Genomic DNA, 10138 nt, shown 5'->3' on the forward strand with positions numbered 1-10138 from the left:
GGTAGGAGGATTGCAGTTCAAGGCTAGCCCAGATAAAGTTAGCATGAGACCCTATCTTTTTGAAAAACCAAACTAAAAGCATAAGAAGCTGGGCGCCAGTGGCTCATGCCTGTAATCCTAGCTTCTCAGGAGGCAGAGATCAGGAGGATCACAGTTCAAAGCCAGCCCAGGCAAATTTTCTCAAGACCCTATCTTGAAAAACCCATCACAAAGAAAAGGGCTGGTGGAGTGGCTCAAAGTGGAGGCCCTGAGATCAAACCCCAGTACCCAAAAAAAAAAAAAAAAAAAAAAAAAAAGCATAAAAAACAGGGAGTGTGGCAGAGCACTTGCCTATGACAGGCCCTGAATTCAGAAAAAAAAAAAAAAAAAGCTCAGCTCAATAATACCTTTTCCAAAAGGCAATTAGTTGCCTCTCCTCTGAGCCCCAGTAGACACTGTGAAATAACTGAGCTAGTATTTATCATACAGTATCAAAATAGCTGTTTCTAAAGCAAGGCTGCCTTTCTGTTCTGACAGAAGTGAAAATGGAGAAAGAAACAGGTATGCAGGTTCCTGTTTTCCCTGGATCCTTGAGAAAGCTGGCATCATATGAATGTACCATAGGACAAGACATATGAGAAGGGGCCCCTCCTTGGTCTTCCTTGTCAACAGGTCAGACACTAAGCAGGCTGAGATTAGGGACCCACTGCTTAGAGAAATGCTGTGAAATGCTCAGCTGGAGGTCTTCAAGTCATCTGGTTCCATAGGAAGTTGAGGTCGGCTACAACTATTCTGTCCTCCTAGCCCATTGCTGGGCAACTCAAAAAGAGCTCTAGGGACCATTCCTCAGTCAATCCTACTTGTCACATCACACTTTCTACACATAGCCTCAGTCCGAGGTAAGTGTCTAGTATATGCCAGGCACTCAAAAAATAATTATAGGTACTACTTATTGCTATTCCCTGGTGTGTGTGTGTGTGTGTGTGTGTGTGTGTGTGTGTGTACACACACTAGTAGCTATTGATTTCAGAGTTTTGCACTTGCTAGGCAGATGCTCTCCAACTTGAGTCATGACCCCAGCCCTTTTTGCTTTAGTTATTTTTGGGATAGGGTCTTGCAGTTATGAGCAGGCTGGCTTGAACTGCAATCTTCCTGCTTATGCTTCTCACCTAACTGGGACAATAGGTACATGCTACCATGTTCAGATTTTATTGGTTGAGATGAGGTCTTTTTGCCCTAGCTGGAGTCAAACTGCCCTCCTCCTACAGGTGTGAGCCACTGCACCTGGCTTGAGATAATTTCCTATTAGTGTTAAACTAGAACACATTTTGGCACCTGGCTTATTTGTTTGTTTTGAGATGGTGGGGGTGGGGCGGGTCTCTCTATGTTGCCCAGGCTGGGCTTGAACTACTGGAGTTAAACAATTCTCTGGCCTCAGTAGGACTCTGGGACTTCGTACCACTTATTGAGTGCCCATTGTATGCAAGTAACTTGGCATATTTTATCACTAGTTCTCACAGTGACTACCCAAAACAGGTATTATTAGCATCATCTTACAGATGAGAAAATTGTCTAAGTGACGTGCCTAAAATCAACTGGAATCTGAACCCATGACTCTGTGACTAGAAAACCATTGCTCCTTCCCCCCCCCCAAGCCATGTAGCCTCTCAGGGGAAGGTCAGTCTCTCTCCACCTCATCCCTCTGCATGTGTGAACAGGTGTCTGTTGTCTCCACTTCCATTTCTCTCTTCACTTGCTCTTCTCTCTTTCTCTCCCATACACAGATAGGGTTCTCATCTCATTTCCTGAAGTTCACGCCTTGGCTGCTCATCTATTAAAACATGCTCCACTAATGAGACCTCCTGACTTCCGCATTGTCACGGCTGGCCTGGATATTTCTTTTTCTCCCAGGTTAGTCTGCTCAGTGGCTTCTTGGAAAACCAGTGGTCCAAGCACTGATGAAGGCTCAAGTAAGTAAAATGAAAGGTAAACTAGGAGCAAGAACTACAAGGAAGTGAAGACACAGGAACCAATTCTCATTTCTTGGCAGGGCCCTTAGGGACAGAGTGAACCAAAGTCATTCAAGCCTGGGTGTTGGAAAGACCTCTGGCCTTTTCACTCAGGAACAACCCAGCACAGGATGACGCTGCTGGAGGAAGCTGTTACAGTCTCCTGGCACTCTTAAGCACTAACAATCACCATCCTCCTCCCCCTCGTCCCCATCAAAAGCAGTTATTAAACAGCCTAATTATTAAACAAGACAGGTGGAAGAGAAAGGTGGGAAATTGGAGGCTTAAGTCAAGCTTTTTAGAAAGCCAGAAAAATGACTCAGAGTGTGTAACACCTCATTTGGAGAACAAAGTGGATATTCCTGATCCAGCCAGGTGCACTGTTAAACCTGTAGGGGAGAAATAGGAAAACAGACCATTTTTTTTCTCTCTCAGTCACAAATACTGTGAGCTCAAAGCTGAACTGCCAAGCCTCTAGGATAAATCCACAGGATTTATTCTCCCAACAAGGCCAGAGAACTGACAGAATCACAGCAAGAATAATATCTGCTCAAGTCAATGCTTAGAATATTCTAAGCATGAAGACATTTTATTAGCAAATCGACTAGACTATAAGCTCATCAGGTAAGAAATTGTATTGTCCTTTTTTTTCTTTAATCCTAGGATGGAGTCCAGTGTCTGACACGGAGTGGATGCTCACTAAATGTTTCCTAGAATAAAATTGAAGGCAGGCGCTGAGTCCTATACAACTTTGTATTCTACTCAGTGCCTGGCACTAAGTGAATGAATGACTGTGGATATTAATGAATGAGAAATGCAGTCTCAGATATGCCCCTGAAGACAAGCATATGCCTTTGCTTGAGTGGTGGTACGCTCTCCCTAATTATTCAACAAGTCTGTGTTCTCTTCTTAATTTCATGTTGATTTTGTCCTTTGGAAGCCAGAATCTGGCTGCTAAACACAGACAATTCTGCTGAGTTTTCTTCATCCTTATGAAGAGTCGAATGTTCCCCAGCTTCTAGAGTCCTGTAGGCATTTCCTCTGTTCCCATCTAAACAGGCCTTGCTCCTGGGACTGCTGCAGGAGGTTGGCCCACTCTCATCCAGCTTTCCTGTACCTCACCACACACACACACACACACACACACACACACACACACAGACTCTTTCTCCTTTGTTTGGTCTTGCCCCAGGTAAATTTGGACTCCCTTTGAAATGGAGCAACTCTCATTTCTCTTCATTTAGCACACTTACATGGAAAGCACATCTGGAGGACTGAGGGCATAGCTCAGTGGTAGAGCTGGCATGCATGTGGCCCTAGGTTTGGACCCCAGCACTTAAAAACAAAAAAAAGAACATTTGGAACATATGAGTAGCCAAGAAAGTACATAAAGTGTGCATGTAGAGAGAACTGAGGTGGAAGCAGGGAGAGGCAGATCCTTACCTCACAAGAGTCCTGAGTGAGGTATGGTAGGAGCTAGTGTCGCCCACCCCACACACCCACACCCACACACCCAAATAGAGACAGGTGCAAATCACTGGGGGGCTTTTTCTTGGGGAGCACTCCAATATGTATGTAAAAGCTGCCTACTTCACAGCTGAGAAACTGAAACTCAGAGAGATCAGGAGACTTCCTGACCACCCCCTCCAGGCTGAGCTGGGTGCTGTTGCAGGAGGCTTTCTCATGGGACCTCTGTCTTCGCACTGAGCACATGGCGATATACTCATTACATCTTTTTCTGCAGTTTCCTGAGCATTCATGAGGGCAGGAGCTGTGTCTTTCATCTTTGTGATTCTCAGGATAAAGGTTTCCATAAATGTCTGCTGACTGAATGACTTGACCAAGTTCACCTAACTCACATGTAGCAGATCTAGGACCAGAACCAAGACCTTTTTCTCTCAGATCCCATATCCCTGCTGTTTCGTCAGGATACTTTCTGGAAGAAAGTTGGCCATGAACCTATAAAGATGCGAATCAAGCCTTTGGCAGATTTGTGAACCATTCTAAGAGGTTTTTTGGTTTTTTTAAACCAAAACCACAACTTGCAGGCTGGGGATGTAGCTTAGTGGTAGAGTGTGTGCTGAGTGATGTGTGAGGTCCTGGGTTTGAGCCCCAATACCTTTAAGTAACAAACAACAAAACCCCAGAATGCTAGGCAATTATTCAGAACTGAGCTGGAGCCACATCTACAAGCCCTAGTCCTGAACTATCTGAAATGATCGCATCTTCAGAGGGGAACTCTGCCAGTGAATGAATTGTGAAGGCTGCAAATCTCCAAGACTGCTCAGCTCACTCTCTGCCTTTCCTGCCCCTCTGCCAGGTGTGAACAACACTTTGAAGTAATTCGGTGGGTGAAAAAGCCACCACCCTTTCTGTTTGTCAACGAACACTTCATTTCAGGACACATGTGAAAACTGTCAACTGTCTCTTACTACGAGTATTGTGATTTTAAGTCTGTGTGTGTGTGTGTGTGTGTGTGTGTGTGTGTGTGTGTTGTGTGGTTGTGGAGCCAGGGGGTCAAGCCCAGGGGCTTGCACATGCTAACCACATGCTCTACCACTAGCTATATCCCCAGTCCTGTGTTTAACTCTTTAAAGTATTTTCACAAGAATTCGGAGGCTCTATACTCACTCCCCCACCCCCCGCACTTTTTTTTTTTGAGACAGTGTCTTACTATGGATGGAGTCTGCTCTGGCCTCAAACTCAAGATCCACTTGGCTCAGTCTCCTGAGTACTGGGATTACAGGTGTATGCCACCACACCTGACCTCAAAAGTGACTTTTAGATCTGTGAATATAGGACGTTAGTTAGCAAAATATTTCCTAACTACTTTTACAGCTTCCTAAGATGGAGCCTGCCACACACAGAGGTACTTGTTAAAAAGTTGTTGAATAGCTGAATTAACAAAAGTATTTTTACTTTCCCTCTCTCCTCACTCATTTTATTTGGGGTGGGGAAGAGTTGGGGATTGGCCCCAAAGCATACGTTACCACTGAACTACACCCCCAGTCTCTGTGTTTCTTTAAATTTTCTTTTTTTCCTTTCTTTGTGGTGCCAGGAATTGAACATGTTAGACAACTGCTCTATCACTTAGTGACATCCTCAGCGCCTCTTTTAATTTTTTTTTTTTTGGTGGGACTGGGGTTTGAACTCATGGCTTCAGGCTTGCAAAGCAGTTGTTCTAATGCTTGAGCCACACCTCCAGTCCATTTTGCTCTGGTTATTTTGGAGATGGGATCTCACAAACTATTTGCCAGGCTGGCTTCAAATCATGATCCTCCTGATAGCCTCCCAAGAGGCACAGGTATGAGCCACTGGTGCCTGGTTCCCTCTTTTAATTTTAGAAGTACTCGTTAGGCTTATAAAAACAAACAAAACCCAGAAATAAATAAAATTAAAAAATGAAAATCCACCTTCTCCTCTATCCTGCTGTCTTCAGAGATAACACTGTGAACAATTTGACACATAGTTATTACAAAAGTCGAGGCATTTAGTTCCTTTGTTGGCATGTGCACCAGACACTGTCAATGTCCCACTCGTCTCCTCTGGAAACCTTACCTCTTCCATGTATAATAGCCTGGCTTGCAATGGCTACTACTTCCATCTTGTTGGACACCTCCTTCCTGCCACTGAATCCTCTGTGCCTCTGGATGGGTATGGGAGTTCTTGGGAATTCATGTGCTTCTGGGAGTCAGCCTTTAACCAAGTGAGTCAGGGTGTAAGAGTATAAATGCTCAGCTTGCTGGCCGTTGGCTAGGGTGATCCTGGGGCTGGTGCTTAGTGCTGCTTTCAGAGTTTCCCTGAACATTTGTTTAAACTCTTGGTCAATCTAGCATATGGCTTAATAACAAACCATTTATTGGCTGTCTGCCCTTCTCTCCGCCATGCCCCATTTACCTACTTTCAAAACATGCATCTTGCACTTGAATCCTAGTCCCAAGGTCTGCTGCTGGGAGAACATGCCCTAGCTTGTTTCATGATTTTCTATCAGTGGCCATTTAGGATGTTTATGGGGTCTTTAACTGGCTTGTTTGTTTTGTTTTGTTTTGTTTGGTGCTGGAGGTCAAACCATGGTAAGCATGTGTTCTACCCCACAGCTACACCTCCAGCCTTGTGATTTTTCAATAGAAATAAGACTATAGTACGATCTAGTCATGTGACTTCAATACCTTCACACAATCCTGAATTATAAGTGCTAAGTCAAAGGGAACTCATATTTGATATTTAGGAGACACTACCAAACTGGCTTCCCAAATGGCGTCGTTAATATTCTGATCAACAGTTTAGCAGAGTGCACTGTAACCCCTCCTTTTCCAACCCTAGATATCGGGAGTAATTTTTATTCTGACCAGTAAGACAAAAGTGTGTGTACTCTATAGGCTGCAGTGTCACATTTTGATTCGCATTTCTTTGATGAATTCAGATAAACACTGCAGCATTTCAGGTGGTTGTCGGTTGATGGGAAGAGAACACAGAAAACACACACACACAGTGTAGAAAAACTTAAGGCCTGGATTTAATGCACAATCTTACCCGCAGTGGGGTGCTGCCCAGAGCAAAGGTAGACAGCTCCTCACAGCTTTGCCTGGTCGCTGGGCCTTGGGTTGGAGCCACGATGCACACAAAGTCAAGCCAGATGGGGAGGAGCTCGTCCTGCCAGGCCTCGGGGGTCTCGGCACCTTGTGAGACCTTTCTAAATAAAAACCACGTTCCTAGGGGTAACAAACCCAACAAGATCAGAAAAATAGCTCTGCCTGTATCTCCCCAGCTTTCTGGAAGAGTCTGTTTCTCTGAAGGCCATGCCTTTTCTATGAGTTAATACTCTTTTTTTCTGGGTGGTTCTGAAGCTGCGTGTGGTCTGATAATCACATTAAAAATCTAATTTCCTAAAATCATCTGTTCATGTGCTCAATAAAAAATTGCTATTTGGTATTTCTTATTGATTTATTTTTATTTAGCTATTTACTTATTTTTTAGACAGGGTCTCACTACGTAGCCCAGGCTGTCCTGGAATTCATGGTCCTCCTACCTCAGCCTCTTGAGTACTGGCATTACAGGCATGTCCAACTATGCCTAGCTAAAAGTTGTTTTTCTTATGTGATTGACCAGTTTAAATCCTTTGTCTATTTTTCTATTGAGTTATCTTTTTTTGTTTATTGAAAATGTTTTGTATCTTATAGATAGTAACCCTGTGATTGCTATGTATGTCGCCAGTATTTTCTCTTAATCTATTGTTTATCATTTGTGGGTTTTTTGTTGTTGTTATTGTTTTGGGGGTTTTTTGGGGTGGTACTGAGGTTTGCACACAGGACCTCATGCTTGCTGAGCAGGCACTCTACCACTTGAACTACACCCCTAACCCTTTCTACTTTTCAGTGTTTTTTGTTTGTTTGTTTGTTTGTTTTCAAAGAGGGTCTTATTTGCCTGGGGCTGGCCATGACCTTAGATCTCTATCCTCTCACCTGTGCTTCCTGAATAGCTGGGATCACAAGTGTGAACCTCCATACCTGGCTAATTTGTTGAGATGGGGGGTCACTAACTTTTTGTCCAGGCTGGCCTTGAACCTAGATCCTACTGATCTCTGCCTTGTGAGTAGCTGGGATTATAGACATGTATCACCACACCTGGCCTTATTTTCCTTTTTTTACAGTACCTTTACATTTTTACTCAGGTTTATCTGTAGATCTTTTCATTTGGGATTTGGGATTTTGTGTGTTTCTGATGAAAGTCATTCATTCCTACCCACTAGTTATGAAAATTATATCCTATTTTTTCTCCTAGCCCTTTGCTGCTTTTTAAATTTTTAAAGTTTTCTTATTTACTTATTATTTTAATTAATTTATTTAGGAACAGAATTTCACTATGTTGCCAAGCCTGGCCTGGAACTCTTAGGCTCAAGTAACCCTGCTGCCTTGTCCTCTTGAGTAGCTGGGACTACAGGTATACACCATCATTCCTGCCTTTAAATTTCAGATCTTTAACCCATCAAGAATTAATTTTTGTAACTGGTATGAAAAATAAATCTTCCCAAGGACTTTTATCATTTCTCCGTTTCATGTTCTGAGTGGTTATTGCTGCTATATGGATCTCAGGCTTCCTCTGAGGCTACAATTTCATCACCTCCCACTGTCTCATTTTAGCAGGGACCACATTTTTATGTTGAAGGAGACCCTCTCAGACTGGTCAGCAGGCCCGCTGTGTAGTCATTAATCACTTCTGCCTTTGGCCTCTGCTCCCTCACGTGTTCATTGGAGAAATGGGCCCAAACACTAGGATGTCTTCCGCATTAATAATGCTAAGGTTTAAAATAATGTCTTCCTCTCTGGCCAAAGGGAGTTCAATTTCTAAAGGGAGAAAACTGAATCTTGTGTCTCTAGTTGCTAAAGAACATAGAACTTCTTTACATCTGAAATACCAGGCCTGGTGAGCTTGGCAGCCCTCATTCTTGGAGTCAATACCTTGGCTACATATTCAGCTAGATTCAGCCCTTCTGCAACACAGAGCTAAGAGTAGGGGTCCCAACCATTCAGCACTTACCTGCTGACTTCATGTGAAATAATGAGCTTTTTCAAAGGAAAGGGCAAAGGGATAAAAGCAGTCGTCTCCTGCTTCAAGAAGCTCTTTATTTTCGTTATTTATTTTATTAGTAGTACATATTAGTTATACAGAATAATGGGTTTCATTGTGACATTGTGTTATATAGATGCAAAGGCACGCTTTGATCATATCCACCCACCACTGCCTTCCCTAACCTTCCCCGACATTTCTCCTGTCTCCTCCGTCCTAAACAGCCCCTTTTACTTTCATGTCATCACTTTAAATCTAGATTCTGTGTATGACAGAAACATGTGATACTTTCTTTCTGAATATGGCTTGTTTTTGCCAAATATGTGATCTGTACTTCTGTCCATTTTCTTGCAAATAGCTTGATTTCATTCTTCTTTATGACTAGATAATACTCCATTGTGTAATATACAACATTTTCTTTATCCATTCAATTAATGATGTACAGGAAATGCCTTTTCTTTTTATGTGTAATTTTTAAATTTTGAGATAGGATTTCACTATGTAGCCCAGCCTTACCTTGAACTCACAACTCACCTGCCTCAGATTCCTTGAGTGGTGCAGTGTGCACCACTACATGGCAGGGAACTTTTTTTTTTAATTATTTTTTGGTGGTACTGGGGTTTGAACTCAGGACCTCATGCTTTCTAGGCAGGCACTCTACCACTTGAGCCACTCCACCGGGCCTGTTTATTTTTGAATTGAGTATTTTCAACAAACTATTTGCCTAGGCTGGCTTCAAACTGTGACCCTCTTGATCTCTATTTGCTGAGTATCTAGGATTACAGGTGTGAGCCATCCACGCCTGAGCTAGTTTTCTTGGGCTTAGTTGTTGTTGTTTGCTTGTCTTGCAATACAGGGGTTTGAAGTCAGGCCTCATGTTTACTAGATAGATGACCTGCACCCCCAGCCCAAGGAATGCTTTTTTGAGTGACTTGGCATTAGAATTTTCCAGGCCTTTTCCAGCAGTCCACCCTTGACTAAGGGGTTCAGTAGTAGGTGAACACACATATTTGGGGTTGTCTCCCAAGGTGTTTCAACCATAAATTTAGAAAGAAATTTACTGTATAATCTCCCAAAAGAAACCCAAGGAATCAATCACTGGGTACCAGATAATCTACAATTCCTACCAAACACTGATTTGAGTTATGTTTGCATCATTTACTTTAAAATATTTCAGCATAAATCTGGCATGGTGATGCACACCTGTAATCCCAGTGCTTGGGAGGCTAAGGAAGGAGGATCATGAATTCTAGGCCAGCCTGTGCTACACAGCGAGACCCTGTCTCGAAAAACAACAATAACAAACAACAATAACAACAAAATAAAATTACCCACAACCCCCCAGCATCATTAGTATGGTACACAAATCACTTAAACTCTACAGGTTGTTAATTGGCATTTGCAGTCCCTAAAAGACATGCACTCTTCAGAGATAAATGGAACTGAAAAGACTCTAAGCCAAACTCTAGGCAATAAACATCTAACCAGAGACTGATACCACCATAACTTCAATGATCTTTCCTTCATATTAAAACCAGAGGGCTTGTTAATTAGCATGGTGAATGTTAGCTGTTCATTTTCAC

General features: G+C 42.8%; 1 non-coding gene across 1 annotated transcript; it reads right to left on the reverse strand.

The window, feature by feature from the left end:
• Positions 1-9161: 9161 nt before the first annotated feature.
• Positions 9162-9234, reverse strand: Trnas-aga (transfer RNA serine (anticodon AGA)). Its single transcript has one exon. It is a non-coding gene; the product is annotated as a tRNA-Ser (tRNA).
• Positions 9235-10138: the final 904 nt, after the last annotated feature.

The sequence above is a fragment of the Castor canadensis genome, chromosome 3, assembly GCF_047511655.1.
Source record: "Castor canadensis chromosome 3, mCasCan1.hap1v2, whole genome shotgun sequence".
In the NCBI taxonomy this organism is placed as follows: Eukaryota; Metazoa; Chordata; class Mammalia; order Rodentia; family Castoridae; genus Castor; species Castor canadensis.